The sequence below is a fragment of the Xenopus tropicalis genome, chromosome 2 (genome assembly GCF_000004195.4).
Source record: "Xenopus tropicalis strain Nigerian chromosome 2, UCB_Xtro_10.0, whole genome shotgun sequence".
In the NCBI taxonomy this organism is placed as follows: Eukaryota; Metazoa; Chordata; class Amphibia; order Anura; family Pipidae; genus Xenopus; species Xenopus tropicalis.
In genome coordinates this window covers 25048364-25066107 of record NC_030678.2, presented here as the reverse complement: position 1 = coordinate 25066107, position 17744 = coordinate 25048364, and the positions used below count along the sequence as shown (strand labels likewise).

The window sequence follows — 17744 nt, the reverse complement described above, 5'->3', positions numbered from 1 at the left end:
CTACAGCAGTGTGAAGCCTACAGTGACATCACTGAAATCTCTCTCCCCTTCCTGTAGGTGCCAGCGGCAGCCTTCCTATTCTCTGAGCATGTGTGTAACTTGATCCTGTCTCCTGTTCTGAGCTACACATACCCACCAGCCAATCAGAAGCGGATCTGGCAGAGGGGAGGGGGGGAGGGAATGAAACACATGTGCAGTATGAAGCAAGGAGGGAAAGGAAGGGAGAATACCTTTTTAGAGATGGCTGCCTGTTCTAGAAAATGTGAAGTAAGTGTGACTGAGTAAATATATGATTAGGTGAGCCAAAAGTGTGGCGTTTTTACTAAACAATAGGAGGACTATTGGGCAGTATGGTTTTTACATTTTGACTTGCATTCTCCTTTAAGCACCTAGGCTTGAGCACCATTTGGAACTATATATATATACATATATACACAGCAAGTCCTGGTATTCATTGAATTCCATTACAGGACATAAAAACTCCGCAGAACCGGTCCAGAATAAAAAAGTAGTTTTGCAATGTTATCTTATTGTCATAATCCCTTTTTTGACTCATTTTCTTTATCCAACATGTGTCAGTTTTGCTACAAAAATATTGTAATGAAAATCAGTAGAGTTTATTTAAAAAAGAAATTTATGTACATTTAGATGAGCTTTAATCTCTCTGATCTGCTTGAAAAATGTACAAACAGCGACTGGAGCACCAAAACCAGCGGGACGCTAAAGTGCTCTGGGAAGGTTATTATCTCCTTTCCAAAATCAATGCGCAGATCTCACCTCAGTCGTGCCAGCTCCACAGGGCGTAGCATACCAAATGCGATCAATGTTAGCACAAATGAAATCAAACAAGGATTTCCTCTAATTAAAATATTATTGACAAAGAAGGAAATGAAAACAGTTTTCCATCTAGAAATGCATAAATGGCTTATTGTTATGTTTTTAAGCTCTCTTATTATGTTGTAAGGGAAAAACTCAGAACTGGGGAAAATGTGTGATCTAATTTAGCCTAGAAATGATTTAAACAGTACTAATATTATTAGGGTTTATTTCTGTAGTGCCAACGTAATGCACAGCACAGAGTATGTTTAATCATTCCCATCAGAGTTGCAGTTTAAGTTTCCTGCAACAAGAACATTGTTTCACATAATTCTATCAGTTCTAATAGAAGTCATGTTTTGTAGCAGCAAACAGGAGCACCCAGGCCCACAGCAATACAAGAATATACAATCTAAATCAGTGGTTCTCAACCTTCCTAATGCCGTGACCCTTTAATACAGTTCCTCATGTTGTGGTGACCCCCAACCATAAAATTATCCCTAAGACCACTGAAAATATGTGTTTTCCAATGGTCTTAGGCAACCCCTGTGAAAGGGTCGTTTAACCCCCAAAGGGGTCCTGACCCACAGGTTGAGAACCGCTGATCTAAATACTAATAGGGGGTATTCACAAAAGTGTCGATAAGTACACAGTTCTCCAGCACCAAATTGTAAAAATGTTGTAAGTGTGACAAATTAAAAGAAGGTATCTTATAGTTTTATGGATTTGTTGGAAGGGGGCTCCGTACCTGTAAGTTGCAGGAGCCTTGATGGTGATAGGAAGAGCAGGAAGGGTGGAAGGGGTTAATTAATACAAGCTAGGACTGGAGGGAGGAGGGTTTGTAAAGTAGGAGGAGGGACCAGGATATTGAGAGTAACAGCAGAGGAAGAGTCGGTACCAATTACCTTGTGGAAGTCAAGGAGCATTAATTCCCCCCGCCCTTGAGTACAAGTAGTGGTGGATCAGACTGGGGGGGTTCATTTATGCTGTCACAGCTTGTGGTAGGATTGCTTGCTGGAAGGTGGGGGTTAAGCCCCAGTTTTGGCACATGGGTGTCAAAAGGTGGATAGTAACCTCCTCAGACATGGGACCCAGAAGAGTAGTGGATTCTAGTTGCCTGCTCTCACTTCCCACCTGAAGCTGCTGCAGTAGGTTGCCGGCATGGCAGGCAGCCATGGTTGGGGGTTGGGAGTGGGCAAGCATGCCAATAGGCATAACATGGGTGTTATTGTTATTGGTAAAATGTTGATCATTTCATAAATTATTTTTGTATTTATCTATTTACATATTTTCTGTTCAATAAAGCTGTGGCCTGTTATATCCCATCCTGGATGTCATTATTGTCTCTGAGGTACCGGGGGTGGGGGAAGGATTTAAGGTAAGGAAGCCTGTGTAATTGACGCTGCACTGTCATGCTGCCAAAATGTAAAAAGTGTTGTATACACGGTGAGTTTTAGTGCAAAAAAACATGAATCGTGAAAAGAAAAATACTGAGGTTAGTAAATGGGCCCCTTAGGCTCATGATACCAGGACTGAATGAAGGTCCCATTAATCTAAAAACCCATGGGTAAGTTGGGCTCATCATGCTAGGATTTATGGGATGAAGGTCTCCTTCATATCTCAATTAATGCACAAGTTGGGTTGAGAGTAGTGTTGGGCGAATTTCCGCATTTCTGCTTTGGCAGATTTTTTCAGGAAAGGGCGACAATATTTGCAGTGGAAAAATTTGCTGCATGTCCAAAAATTGTCTCTCTCATCACAAGAATTGTCTCTCTCATCACAAGAATTGTCTCTCTCATTACAAGAATTGTCTCTCTCATCACAAGAATTGTCTCTCGCATCAAAAGAATTGTCTCTCGCTTTAAAAAGAATTGTCTCTCGCTTTAAAAAGAATTGTCTCTCATCAAAAGAATTCTCTCGCGTCAAACGTATTGTCGCTCACAACAATTTTTTGACGGGCAACAATTTCCCTGTTTCACAAATTTTCCACCGTTCTGTGAATCTTTTGAAAGATTCGCAGATTTTTTGGCGAAGCGAAACGGGACAGATTTGCTCATCACTAGTCAAGAGTTTAATAGAGAGGTTGAAAGAAATATTGGTATATATTTGTATAGATAAATATAGTCATAGAAATGATCCTGTAGCAGTTTAACATAAATAAGTTACTTAAACAGATATTGTTTTTTAATTCAATTTTATATTTCTGTGATATTGTATCCCATATGACAAATGTACCTTTACCATTACTTATAAGGTGGAGGAACACAAAAGTTAACGGATATACTGTATCACTACAGGGGTTGAACGATTCAGCTACGACATGGTCCATATCAGCTGACAAATGTTGTTTTCCAACCATGTTACAACTTCTAATATCATTTTTATTGTAATTTATTCAAAATCCGGAAAACAGCAACGTTAAAGTCACTCAGCCAGAGGCTATTTGTTTGTTTCAAACAGCATGATAAGAACTTTTTTGTGAACCATCTCTTTCTTGTGTAAAGACAAACGATCGCATGCTGTGAAATAAACTTATGTTTACAACGGCATATCAAACATAAAACGAGCTCAAAAGAAATTTTAGCTGCTGCAGTCAAATTTATATGCATTATATTTCACATTAATGCGGAACGCAGCTCAAAATACAATGTTTTTACAGCAATAATAAATGTTTTTTTGAACACATTACAGTGTGAGTTTGGGTTACCAATTTGGGATTCTTTTTACATTATCCCTTTGCATTGCTACAGAACACTGGAAAATAGTTTCAGACTTAGACTGGCCATATTTTCAATAAACAAGGGCTCATTTACTAATTCAAATGTTTCATGCATTTTTGCAAAACTAATGATAGATCATTTCGTGCTCAAACAAACTACGCAGCACGGACGCCACACCATGGTTTTCCATTTCTAGTTGTCTCCATAAAAGTAACATTATCATTGACATAATCTGGAGAACCAACACTATCACAGAAATCGTAAAGCTTGAGAATTGAGAAATCGTAAAGCTTGAGAATCGAGAAATCGTAAAGCTTGAGAATCGAGAAATCGTAAAGCTTGAGAATCGAGAAATCGTAAAGCTTGAGAATCGAGAAATCGTAAAGCTTGAGAATCGAGAGATCGTAAAGCTTGAGAATCCAGAAATTGTAAAGCTTCAGTCCCTTCCAATATTATATAATGTCCTCTCTAGTGATGAGTGAATGTTTTAGCCAGGCATGGATTCGCAGCGAATTTCCTCATTTTGCTACTGGCAAATTGTTTGGCAAAACTTCTACAAAAATCTGGCGTCTCAAAAAAAGTCGCAGTTGCGTCAAAACAGGTGTGGTTCAGTAAAAAAAACACACAGGCAAAAAAAAGGCGTGGGTGACAGAAAAAAGATGCGGGAGATGTGGATTTTTCGTCGTTTTTGCCGTATCGCGACAGATTTACTCATCACCAGTCCTCTCCCCTAATTCTGCTTTTACATAGTTAAGTTGACTTGAAAAAAGACCAAATTCAATCAAGGTCAGCCCTCCAACAGAACATATATACATATACTTATCTATACTTATATATTAATTATATATTCCAATATCTATACTTGGGGGGGGGCATTAATGGAGGTTTTCATTTCTTTTTTTCCTTCATTTGTGTTTTTTTACCCTAAAAATTTTTTGTTATAAAAAGCACAAATTTTTCATGATTTTGTGATTTTTTTTTTCAATAAATGACTTGATATTCGTGGTTTAAGTGGAAATGAGTTTAGTTGTGGTTTCAAAGAACTCTAAAACCACGAATATAAGAATGCTGTTTAATGGTTTGCAAGTTATTTGCAAATGTAATTCCTAGTATAAGCAGTATCATTCTATAAACTTGTGGCTCTGAGTAGTGATGAGCAAATCTGTCCCGTTTCGCTTCGCCATAAAATTCGCAAAACGGCATGAAAATTTGCGAAAGTGGCGAACAATTTGCGAAACACATTTGTTGAGCGATTTTTTTGTCACCCACGTCTTTTTTGTGTTGCCCGCATCTATTTTTTTGTCACCTGCCCTTTTTTGACGCAACCGTGCCTGATTTGATGCGACCGCGCCCAATTTGGGCTTGCACCCTATTTGACCCACAACAAAAAAATTTCTGTGCAATTAATTTTTCCGTGGCAAATTTTCATAGAAGTTTCGCAAAACAATTCACCAATGGCTAAATGCGGAAATTCGCTGCAAATCCATGCCTAGTGAAAAAATTCGCTCATCACTAACTCTGACTCCTGTTGCAAGCCAACTAAGTAACAGACCTGAAGGAGACCTGACTCCTATTACCTATAATAATAAATATCTTCCAATGATAGTGCTTTTAAAATGCAACATGGACTATTTATTTCAGCTATCACAATGTACCACCCTGACCTGTGAAGGACACTGCAGGTATAATATTCATCAAGAATGTATTGAAAAATATAATGACTCACTTACGAATGCAAGTATAAAGTGCAATTTTGGACACATATCAATATGATAATTGAGCATTTTTTAAATAGTAAGTGTAGCTGTGTGTGAGTTGGGTCTGCTTTAAATACAACTGGTTGCAAGTTCCTAACCCTAAGGCAGAGCTGAGATGAAGACTTTTGTATTGGTCTTTAAATTCCCTGTGGGTCTTGAAAAAATGATATTAATAGGAATAAACAAAAGTCTAACAACTGGCTTATGCCCACGAGATATTTTGAAGTTGAAATTCAAGATCTAAAACTGGCGCAAGTCCTTATGCACCTGAAGCACTTAGTTCTTGTTATGATTACAATTGGAATATTTAAGCTCTCGGGTTTCTAATAACTGCAGGATTTTTTTTTTTGGCATGAATTTGGTCACATTTAACAAATGTTTTATCCATTTTCAAAGGATAATATACTTGAGGATCCAAAGCATATAGCCAAATCTGCACATTTGTTCTATCGATTTATCTTTCTAAAATGAAATCTTATATGTTGGAAGTCGTTTTGTTAATCAAATGCTGTTGAAATGTGATTTAGATACAAAGCCTCCTTGGCTTGACTAAAAATCTTTTCTGGGTTGTGATTGATTGTATTATCTCCACTTGCTATCAAGTATCCTATAGTTAAATGGATGCTGGCACCCCTACAGAAACACTTAGCAAAATGAACTAAAGAAGGTCATTCTAATAATATAGTGCTGGATCTCTGTAGTTTGTCCAATCCACCATATTTATTTATGGTTATAGAGGAATTCCTGGAGATGTACTTCCTTTCTGAATTTATACACAAGATCGTGGCAGTGATTTGTGTGAGCCCAGCTGCATGCTTTAGAATCACTGAACTGAGATAAGATTTCTACTCTGTTCATTCATTTGTAATGAAAAGTTCACCATCTAGTTAGAGTTGCTGCATGGAAATGAAATAAGGCGTCGCTAACACGTTGCATGCAGAGGGGCTGCTTTGCAAATTCAGATTTTGTATGCTGAATGTAACATTGGTAACTGTGAGGTTTCATTAAGACATGTGTGAAACAGCTAATGATCTTTCTTCTTTCTTTCTGGAGAAGTAATGTTTTTCTTTTTACCCAGGCATTTAACAACTGAGCAATGAATATTTGTTGGTACCACTGATGCCTGAAGAGAGAAAGAGGTGAAGTATAAAAGTGTAGGAAGAGAAAAGATAAAAACAAGATTAGACAAAAGGGGACATAATACAGTTGAACATGGTAAAAGTAGGGCTAAAAGTAGTGGTAAAGAAGAGAAAAGAAAGGCAAAAGGGAGTGCAGAAAGGAAAGGATTGGACAATGGGAAAAAGGGAAAGTATACAAGAAAATTACATTAACCAGAGATAATTCTAAGAGCACAGAGATGGACAAAAAGCAACGCCGGGCCGGGCCAACCAGGACCCCCCCCAGTGTGTTGACACGTACATGAACAAACGAGCGTACGATGTGGTGGGGGGGAAAAGGTACGGAACTAGAGGTAGGTAAAAGAAGAGGTACCTGTCTGATGCCCCTCCACCATTGTGGCCTAGGCAGGTGCCTCTTCTGCCTACCCCTAGTTCTGGCCCTTACAAAGCGAAGAGAATGCCAGAAGAGAATATAAAGAATTGAGAGGAAACAGAATGGTAAATGAAACAGAAAAAAGAAAGGAGGACATGAAAAAGAAAGGGAGAAGAGGCAATGAAACGAGAAGGGTTAACACCTCACTTTCTTTTGCATATTGTATAAAATAGTAAAAGTAATTCTCAAAGAAAACACACATACAATAAATGTCAGATTTTGCCCAAAAATCAATGTGTAATAAATCTTAGGGGGAAAAGTTTTGCTTTACTCCTTATATGGAATCTTCTATTAACTGGTACCTTCATGACTGTTTTAAAGGGAACCTGTTGCCCACACTTAAAAAGCTGTATAATAAAATCCCTTTGAAAATAAAACATGAACCCCAAATTAATTTTTTTTAATGAATTCATCCATACCTGTTATAAAAGGTATTTAAAAATCTGAGCTATCAATCATATATTGTCTGCCCCGCCTCTTTGCCTCAGACATAGAGGTGAGGCAGGCAATTACTTTCACTTTCCATTCAGCACTTACTAGATGTCACTGCTGCCCTATGTCAATGTCTATAATTCACACTGATTTATCAGGTTATTTGTACTTTTCTGAGGTCGATTTACTATTATTTGCATCTTCATCTGCCACAATGGATTGTGCAACTGCGGTTGCGGTGGTAAATGAGCCCAGTGGTATACTAGCCCTTTAAGGAACTAGCAGGTTTAATTTATTTCATCGAAGAGTCCAAACAATATATCAGTTTACAGCTTCTCGTTCTCATTTTCCCTTTATTGTATCGCTGTGCCCCAGCAGGATGCATCTAGTAACTAAACAGATAATGATAGAAAATGACTGCAATATTACATGCTAATTCTGGAGTTTTATTCATTTCTTCTCCGCTTTGGAAAGATAGACCAACACTTACAATCAACCTTTCTTTTAAATCAGAATTGAGTGATTTTGAAAGCATAAAAATATAAAGAAATGACAAAGCTTTTATGTCTGCAAATTAGTTTGGTGCAATTACCCAAAAGCTGTAAACCTCAAGTGCAAACAATCAGTGCCTTTACTGCCGGAACAATATGATTATTCCACAATCATCTTAAGTTTTTATTTCTTTCTTTTTTTTTTTTTTTTAAACTAGATGTCATTAACCCCTTAGTTTTGGGTGTATTGTGCACCCGCAATACAGTAGCTCAGCTATAGCAAATGGGTAGTTTAAATAGTAAAAAAATGCATCACTCAAGCCAAGGTGCTAAAGGGACAAAATCTATACCGATATACTGAAGTCTAGGGTTAAGTGGGCCATTCACAAACTGATAAGGAATTCCTATTGATTGATCGGCCCAAGGGCTGAACAGATGGAGACCATAAGAGGGGACAGATATTGTATGGTCCTTATTCAAGTGTTCCAATTGCTTGTACAAAGTACAATAGGAGTAGAGATGTAGCGAACTGTTCGCCGGCGAACTAATTAGCGCGAACATTGGGTGTTCGCAAGTTCGCAAATTTGGGTTCGCCTTAGGCATTTTTCCGCTGCGTTTTTTCTCGGCCTAAAAACGCCGCACAAGCCACACATGGCGTTTTTCAGCCTAGTACTGGTGTAAGCAAATCCCGTTTCCATGGTGCTAATAGTGCGAAATAGCAAAAAACGCTGCGTATTTCCGCTAGGTCTGCCAGCTGCCTTTGCGTATACATAGGAATAGCTTGTGTTTTTACGCAACGCTGTGTCAACAACGTATTTTTAAGAGAAATTTTTGCCCTTGATCCCCCTCCTGCATGCCCCTGTCCAGGTCGTGGCACCCTTTAAACAACTTTAAAATCAGTTTTCTGGCCAGAAATGGCTTTTCTAGGTTTTAAAGTTCGCCTTCCCATTGAAGTCTATGGGGTTCGCAAAGTTCGCAAACTTTCGCACTTTATGGCGTAAGTTCGCGAATGGGTTCGCGAACTTTTTTTTGAGGTTCGCTACATCCCTAAATAGGAGCTGCAAACCCTATTCATTTACTAATCTGCCAATGCACCAAGCACTGCCCACAAGTGAAATTTTCGAACCTGTACAATCCCTAAACCCACCGACACCCTAGTACAGGGATCCCCAACCTTTTATACCCCTGAGCCACATTCAAATGGAAAAAAGTTTTGGAGAGCAACACAAGCATGAAAAAAGTTCCTGGAGGTGCCAATGAGAGCTATAATTGGCTATTTGGTAGCCCCTATGTTGACTGGCAGCCTACAGAAGGCTCTGTATGGCAATTACACTGTTTTGCTTGCAAACTGATGGTTGGGCATCACTGCCCCAGTATACGGACATTGGTTGGGATTTGCAGCCCCCTACCCCCGTGCATGCACAAATAATCATATGAAACAAACCTTATTTCTGTATGTATAGCCATCTTTACACTTGGGGACTTCAGATGTGGTTGTTACTCTCCAAAGTAGGCAAGAAACTAATATCTCCATATATCTTTGAGCAGCTCATTATCAGGGGTTTCTTACTGAGCTGGAATGTAACATCCTGCCTGGATTTGAACCAGGAACCCACTGCTAATATCCTTAGTTATCCAGGCAGGAATGACACACACCTGTTTTGAATCTTTAATCATCTAGCCTTTAAATCCCTCCCAGTTTCTCCCATGCCTGTTATAGGTCTATCTACCATAGTTCCTGGGTGCGCCTTCTGTCCTGTCTATCTGGTTCTGACCCCTGCCTGTATCCTGACTTTGAGTGAATTCTGCCTGGATTGACCCTTTTGCCTGTTTGACTGGATCCTGATTCTGTACTGCGCTACCGTTCTGGTTTTGACCCGGCCTGCCTGGCTCTGATTCTTGAAAGCTCTTCAGTCCTCCTGTAGCGATCTGGTTCCCTTGGTTGCGCAGAACATTTATCTTGATCTTCTCACTTGAAGACCTGGTGGCACCCGAGTAGCGGAAGCCTCCACCCAAAGTCAGAGGTGGCTGTTATAGGCAGAAGTGTGAGCTGTAACCGGGGACCTTGGCAATTGTTCTGGGTTTTGGGTTACCAATACTGATGAGCGAATTTTTTCGCCACGCATAGATTTGCACCGAATTTCCACATTTAGCCATTAGCGAATTGAAACTTCTGAGAAAATTCACGGGCGAATAATTCACGCGTGACAAAAAGTTGCATATCAAAAAAGGCGCGGTCAGGGAAAAAAGGGTGCGGTCATGTCAAAAAAGGGTGCTGTAGCGCCAAAATGGGCGTAATCGACAAAAACACATGAGCCACAAAGAAATCACGCGGCAAACACATTTCATTAATTTTTTACTATTTCGCAAATTTTGCTGTTGTTTCATTAATTTTTTGGCAAAACGAAATGGGACAGATTCGCTCATCACTAGTTGCCAATCATGACATGGTAATTCGTTGTATCAGCTCTTTTAAATTTCTCTAGAACCAGAAGTGACATCCCATTATAGTGATTATAGTTTGAATCCCATTATTGTCAATAGGGTTTCATTTTGGGTGTATTTCCAGCTGCACTGGTCAATATAAAAATGTGACATAACAACACCTTGTGTGCCCTAAAAGAATATTTAATTGCTTGAACATCTCCAAGAATACTCTTATATGTGCACATTAAATACATTGTGAAAGTCTTCATTTGTTTGCACATCACAATGCATCATTGGGAATTGCTCAGATAGAATTGGCAGCAGAAAGGCAGTTTTTCATTCTGCTCTCTATCATTTATTAGTTTTGTTCATTGAGACATATCAGTATGGAAGAGATGCTCTGGGTTTAGCCAGATACTGATTAGATTTTCTGCAGGGATAATTACCAAGCATACGAGCCGATTGTCCTGAAGGGGAGTTCTTGTGTTGACATAAAATAGGAAGGTGCACACAATTATTGTAGTCAGTTACCTGTAACAAAAGTGCTTTTGTTGGTGGAGGCTCATAGAGTGTAGAAATGTATCTATATCTAGGCCAGACCCAAACCTGCCCCCCATGAACTGTGTTTACTGAAAAGTTAATTTGATGACTGTAAATCTCAGGGATGTTGCTGAAACCAATAGATTAAATGTAAACTGTAACCGTAAATACAGCATGTTGTCCATTTAGAAAATACAGAACTTGTGCCTCTGTCGTTCCATGTGACCCTATTTAGTTCTTAGCAGGGGCCCCAGATGCTCAAGTTTCATATCTAGGGAACATAATCTGGTTACTAAAAGTTTCACTTTTCTATGTAATTTTATATCTGATCTTAATTACGTTCTATTTATAATGACATTTTCATAAGTGTTTTCAATAGTCGGGGGCTTTTCTCAATTACCCTAAAGGGCGTGGAATCCTGAGTATTGTGTACTGCATTTTCCCTTAATTTTCACTTTTCACCTTTTTTTGCTGGCAACATTAGTGAATTGTTTCCGAGAAAATGTGCCGCAGAAAAAATCATTGCGTGCCAAAAAAAATCATGGTCGCGGCAAACTGGGCGCAGTCGCAGCAAAATCGGCACTGTGGTGCCTAAAAAAAGACGGTGGTGACAAAAAAAAAAGATGCCATAAAATTCACAAAACAACAGTAAAATTGCGAAAAATGTGTGAAAAACTTTTGTCGTGCGTCAAACATGTTTCGCAGTTTTTTACCGATTTTACTGACGTTTTGTGAATTGTACAGTGAAGCGAAACAGGTCAGATTCACTCATCACTACTGGCAACAAGTTTTTCTGACATCTCCCCATCCACAAGTTTCTGATATTCTGAAACACTTGGTCCTCACTTTTTTTTTTCAGTTATTTCAGAAGCTATCTGGTTGCTAGGGTCTTATTAACCATAGTAATCAGACAGTGGCTTGAAAAGTACACTGGGGTAAGAACAGGAGGGGAACTAAATGGTTTAAGTAATTAAAAGTATAATACAATTGTAGCCTCACAGAGCAATAGTTTTTGCCTGCTGGGTCAGTGACCCCCATTTGAAAGCTGAAAAATGGTAGAAGAGGAAGGCAAATAACTCAGAAACTATAAAGAATACATTATGAATTCCAATTGCAAAGTTGCTGGTACAGGTATGGGATCCCTTATCCGGAAACACGTTATCCAGAAAGCTTTGAATTATGGAAAGCCCATCTCCCATAGACACCATTTTAATCAAATAATTCAGAATTTTAAAACTGATTTCCCTTTTCTCAGTAATAATAAAACAGTACCTTGTAATCGACCCCAACTAAGATATAATTACCCCTTATTGGATGCAAAACAACCCTATTGGGTTTAATTAATGTTTAATTGATTTTTTAGTAGACTTAAGGTATGGAGATCCAAATTACGGAAAGACCCCTTATCCGGAATACCCTTGGTCCCGTGCATTCTGGATAATGGATCCTATACCTGTAATAGGACATTCTATACTAAAAGTCTTTCTTTAAGAGAAGGATGAAACTTCCTCCCAGAGTCTCAGTGGAGACATTTAAAGTCTATTGAATCCAGTGAGATCTAAACTAATTAGATATACGGTATTTTTCTGACTATACAAGCTTGTCCCTAACATACAGCACACAGGTACAATTAGTTTCTCTACACGATATCCTAAAATTACTATGAAGGTACTTTTAATGGATTACATAAAAGATTGGCAACAATGGCAATTAGTAAGGCTCCTATGGAGAACACTTGAGCTCCACAAATACTGCATTTTACTGTATTTATTTCACTGCTTTTTTTCTTTTTTTTACCCTTTCAAGACACAAACTATTTTGCCTTTAATAAAAAATATTAGGACAAATATTACACTCAGTTGTTTTAAAGTTATCCTAAAACAATGTACAGGTATGGGATCCCTTATCCAGAAACCCATTATCCAGAAAGTTCCGAATTACAGAAGGGCCATTTCCCATAGACTCCATCATAAGCAAATAATTCTAATTTTTAAAAATGATTTCCTTTTTCTCTGTAATAATAAAACAGTACCTGTACTTGATCCCAACTAAGATATAATTACCCCTTATTGGGGCAGAACAGCCCTATTGGGTTTATTTAATGGTTAAATGATTCCCTTTTCTCTGTAATAATAAAACAGTACCTGTACTTGATCCCAACTAAGATATAATTACCCCTTATTGGAGGCAAAACAATCCTATTGGGTTTATTAAATATTTAAATTTATTTTTAGCAGACTTTTGTTACGGAGATCTAAATTACAGAAAGATCCCTAATCTGTAAAACCCCAGGTCCCGAGCATTCTGGATTACAGGTCCCGTACTTGTCGAAGAAGCCAGCTGACATAGAGCTGATACAGGTATGAGATCCTCTATCTGGAAACCTGTTATCCTGAAAGCTCTGAACAGCGGTGATCCTGAGGCCCTGTTGCGGGCCCCTCTAGCCTGCTCTGTGTTTACAATTTTAGCGTTGGAGCAGTTCCTGAGGGGCCACATCACTGGGGCAGAGAGCTGTATTGTGCTTTTTGCCGCCCTGGTAACTGGCCGCTCTGTGCCGCTGAGGCAAGGTTCTCACCTGATGCAGGTAGGCAGGCACTCAATGAGCAATCCATCAAGGAAGGAAGTAAATTCAAAATATGTTTATTGTTACCAAGAGCAGAGACAACCTTATGTGTTTCACCTAGCTATAGGCTCAGGGTGCTGCACTTAAGCCTCCTTGTGGCCTCTGTTTGTTTATAAGGTGCTCACCCAGGGCTGGAACTAGGGGTAGGCAGAAGAGGCAGCTGCCTAGGGCGCAACGATTGGGGGGCACCAAGCAGGAGCCTCTCTTGCCTACCCCTAGTCTGTTCTTTGTTGTCATTGCCCCCCCCCCCCGCTTGTCATTACGCGGTGGGGGCAATTGACTGTAGCTTCGCATCGTACCCCCCCCCCGAGATGCGCATGCATGCCAAAACACACACGGGGGGGTTGCTATAGCCGACCGGGTTGCCTAGGGTGCCCGGTTGGCTCGGCCTGCCCCTGTGCTCATCTTGCCTCGTGGTAAGAGCGGCCCTGGCTCTCAATTATGGGAAGGTTCTAGTGATGAGCAAATTTTTTCACCAGTCAAAAAATGTTGTAGTGAAAGTAGTGAAAAGCTCATGTGCTGTGCTGGACACCATAGAGAAGTAGGGGGAAAGCTTTATTGGGAGAACAGACCCCCTCAGCAGCAAACGGTCCTCTGCTAGTACATTTTCCACATTACAGTGGCATTGGAGGCTTCTGGAGAGTGAACGTGGGCAGGGCCGCCATCAGGGGGGCACTGGGGGGACAGTCATCCCGGGCCCGGACGTTTCTAACTTTAAAGGGGGCCCGGCCGTGCTAGAGTTTTCTTAGGTTGGGCCCCCTTGGGGGGGGCTGGAGGAAGCAGGAGGACACTGGGGGGAGAACTGGAGGGTGATGGGGGAGCTGAAGGATCTTTGAGGGGGGGATGGAGAAAGCAGCAGTATGCTTGGGGGGGCCTGGAAGAAGCAGAAGGACACGGGGGGGTGGGGAACTGGCGGATGCTTGGGGGGCCTGGAGGAAGCAGGAGGACACTGGGGGGGGGAACTAGCGGATGCTTGGGGGGCCTGGAGTAAGCAGGAGGACACTGGGGGGGGAACTGGAGGATGCTTGGGGGGGCCCTGGAAAAAGCAGCCGTATGCTTGGGGGGCCCTGGAGGATGCTGGGGGGGAGCCAAAGGACACGGGAGGAAGCAGTAAGCAGCGGGGAGCGGGCCATAGTATGAGTAATTTGGGGGAGGACCAACAATGTTTTAGGGGGGCCCTGGCTACCAATGTTTTAGGGGGCCCTGGCTACCAATGTCTGTGTGTACTTTGTATTGATGGGAGGGGTCACTGGGGGAGGGGCCATTGGGGGCATGGGAGGGCCTAGAAAATTTAGTTGTGAGGGGCCCCGTGATTTCTGATGGCGGCCCTGAACGTGGGATTAAAGTATAACAACCTCTGGATTAGACAGAGATAATCCGGCACTGGTTTGGTGGGAATGTGTATTTGTGGATATACATGTTCATAGTAGCTGTAAAGATTATAAGACAAAAGCCCCTTCCCAAGAAGACTGGGGGCTCATCAATAATGCCCTTTTTTCCCCACTCCAATATATCACTTTTAATACATATATGGTTTAAATATTCTCATTCCTAGTTGTAAAATGGAAAAATATATAGTCATTTTTTATAATAATCATTACTTTTTAAAAAAATCTACTTGTTTAGGATGTCCATATTTCTCGAGAAGAAAGGATAGCCAATTTATTTCAGCTCGGCCTCATTATCCTGAGAAGGTGTTAATGAATAAAATACGAAACTGAGAAGGTGTTAATAAGTAATGCAGCTCATCATTGTTATTATGACGGCTTTAAGTGCTCAGTTAAATTCCATAGTTGCTCACTAGAGGGCGCCGTTAGACAGCAGTCTAAGTGATTGCGGAGAGAAATGCTTTGTTTGGCATTGTGTTCTGTTTTAATATAGAAATGCAATGGACCGATAAAAAAAAAATTGATATGGGGAAAAATATTCAATAAAACATATTCAATAAATATGACCTATAGCAGAATCACCTCACTGCTTTGCCATCGACTGGTAAATGATGGACTATATTTTGTTGTGGCAGGAAGATTATGGTTTTTTAGTAGGTTTTCATTTTATCCTGTGGGTTTTACGATTTCAAACATTTCAAGAGACGCTCGTATACCGACATCAGCGTGAAGGCTCATTTGCTTTGGTTTCTCTTCCTTTTGAATCCTTGATGAAACTCAATAAATACTTGTAGAACGGATAAAGACATCCCTAAATTGCTGTTAGTGCTTTCAGAGGGACAAGGAGATGGTGAAGTTGTTTTGCTTCTAAAAAAGTATTGCAAAAGTGTTTTTAAATTGTAAAAAAATAGTAGTTTTGTACCTCACTAATCCCTACTACTTTACTAAATCAAAGATTCACCTGGAAACTTTAAATTAGCGGTTTATTCAATATATATATATTGTATATGGCAAAATATAAGACTGCATTTTTGCTTTTCCTTCCTGACCTATTTTATTCATTTGTGCGTGTCGGCTACCTGAATGCCATCTATTCCTCGTTATCTTGCAATCTGCCTGCCTGTGACCCTTAAAGCCCTTTGTACCAGCTCCAACGGTGACTATGATCCAAGCATAGAAGCAACTGTGCAATGAATAAAGAAACTAGGAGGGAGATTTCAGGATGTGGAGAGAAACCCATACCTGCACTGGCATATATTTATTGTATCTCTTACTAGCCAACTAAATGTACTTCTTCCAAAGAAATATAAAATCTATCTATCTATCTATCTATCTATCTATCTATCTATCTATCTATCATCTATCTATCTATCTATCTATCTATCTACCTATCATCTATCTATCTATCTATCTATCTATCTATCTATCTATCTATTTATCTATCTAATGCAGTCATGTCTTTCCATATGTGTGTATGGATGAAACAAGCTAAGCAAACAGTCCAACGATACAGAAGTTCTTACATAAGTTACAGTACAGTAATAAAAGAACATTAGACTGATCAATTTTGGAGTTAATTAATAGTTAACTATATAGTTGCACATATAACCACTTTTATGAAAGGTACTTGCTTCAAAATTTGCTCCTTGCATTTCCCTATAGATGCACTTGGTGCTATTTAGTCCTTCCTGCGTCCGTTCTCGGGCAATGTTGTGCCTATTGGCGCAGGGGAACCCTGGAGCTACCACCACCTCCTGAACAGGTCCTGCATTGATTACCACAATTCAGTTGTGCTGAATGAATATGGCACTCACACCAAACACTGGAAATGATGCCAGGCAGACTTAGAAAATATTTGCTGTGACTGCGCCTGATTTGTGCCAAATGCACATGAGCAACTGAATCAGTTTGAATCATTGCCTGTGAGACCAACCCGAAGGCATGGGCTTCGATGCTCATGTGTCCAAGGCTTTCGCCAATGAACAGCATGTGCGGGCAGATCCTCCTTTGCCGAAGCTAGGGTGAGACCCACCAAGTCTTGGCCTAGGATCAAGCCCAGAGGACTACGACACCTATCCAGGGTGCACAAATCAAACACAAAAAGGGTGCTGAAGTGTACGGGTACAATGCCATTAATTGCCTTGTTAAGGCTCCAGCTGGCAGCTGGAAAGTATAAAATAAAAATACCTCCCGCTCACCTGATGGCTGGGGCAAAGGAAGTGAAACATGAGTAGGCAGAAGGAGCATGTGCGAAGCCCCCGACCAAAAATAAGCCAGCAGCTCTTCCCTAATGGGAACACAGCCCCTACACTTTCATCATGCTTCCGCTTCAGCACAATTAGCAATAATCATGCCTCGGTTGGACATCATTGGCTATGATACTGCCACTGCATGAGGCAGAATCAGTGGTGCAACTATAGAAAAAGTGAAAAAATCTCCCAGGGAGGGGAGAAGCAGCAGGCAGGAGACTCCAGTGGTGGACAGGGAGGGTCCAAATAGGGAGAGGTGTGCTGGGCCCTTCCAAATATTTTTTGGCAGAGGGCCATGGCTCACCCTAGTTATGCCACTGAACTGCATTCATTTTGAATCACAATTGTATCATGAGCATCACTCCCTTTTCTACTGCAATGACGCCAAAATTCTGGGGGGAAAAACCCTGCATTGTGGGAAAAACATGGCAATTGTGCTCTCAGTTGCTCTCACTGCACTTACGGATGTACATGAGTCCCGGTTTATAGTATTTATAGCCTGTTAAACTTAAGTTCTACTAAAGGTTTTAATCGAGAAGTTCAGTTGTAATGCGCCTGACAACAGGGGGCCCCAGACAAGACCACATGATATAAAATAGGAGGAACTAGGGCACAGATAGGGAGAATGGGGCCCAATGACCCGAAGCACAGCATGGGGAAGCAGGGCAAGGAGGGCAAGGAGGGCAGCCCCCCCAGCCCCCCCCCCCTTCTTTTTTACTGTTTCAGATGGCAAGCCAATGGGTGATCAGG

At 40.6% G+C, this 17744-nt stretch overlaps 1 protein-coding gene and 1 pseudogene across 2 annotated transcripts in view; both read right to left on the bottom strand.

The window, feature by feature from the left end:
- robo1 (roundabout guidance receptor 1) overlaps positions 1-17744 on the bottom strand; it is a 665579-nt gene that overhangs the window by 489478 nt on the left and 158357 nt on the right.
- LOC116409327 lies at positions 16986-17144 on the bottom strand (annotated as a pseudogene).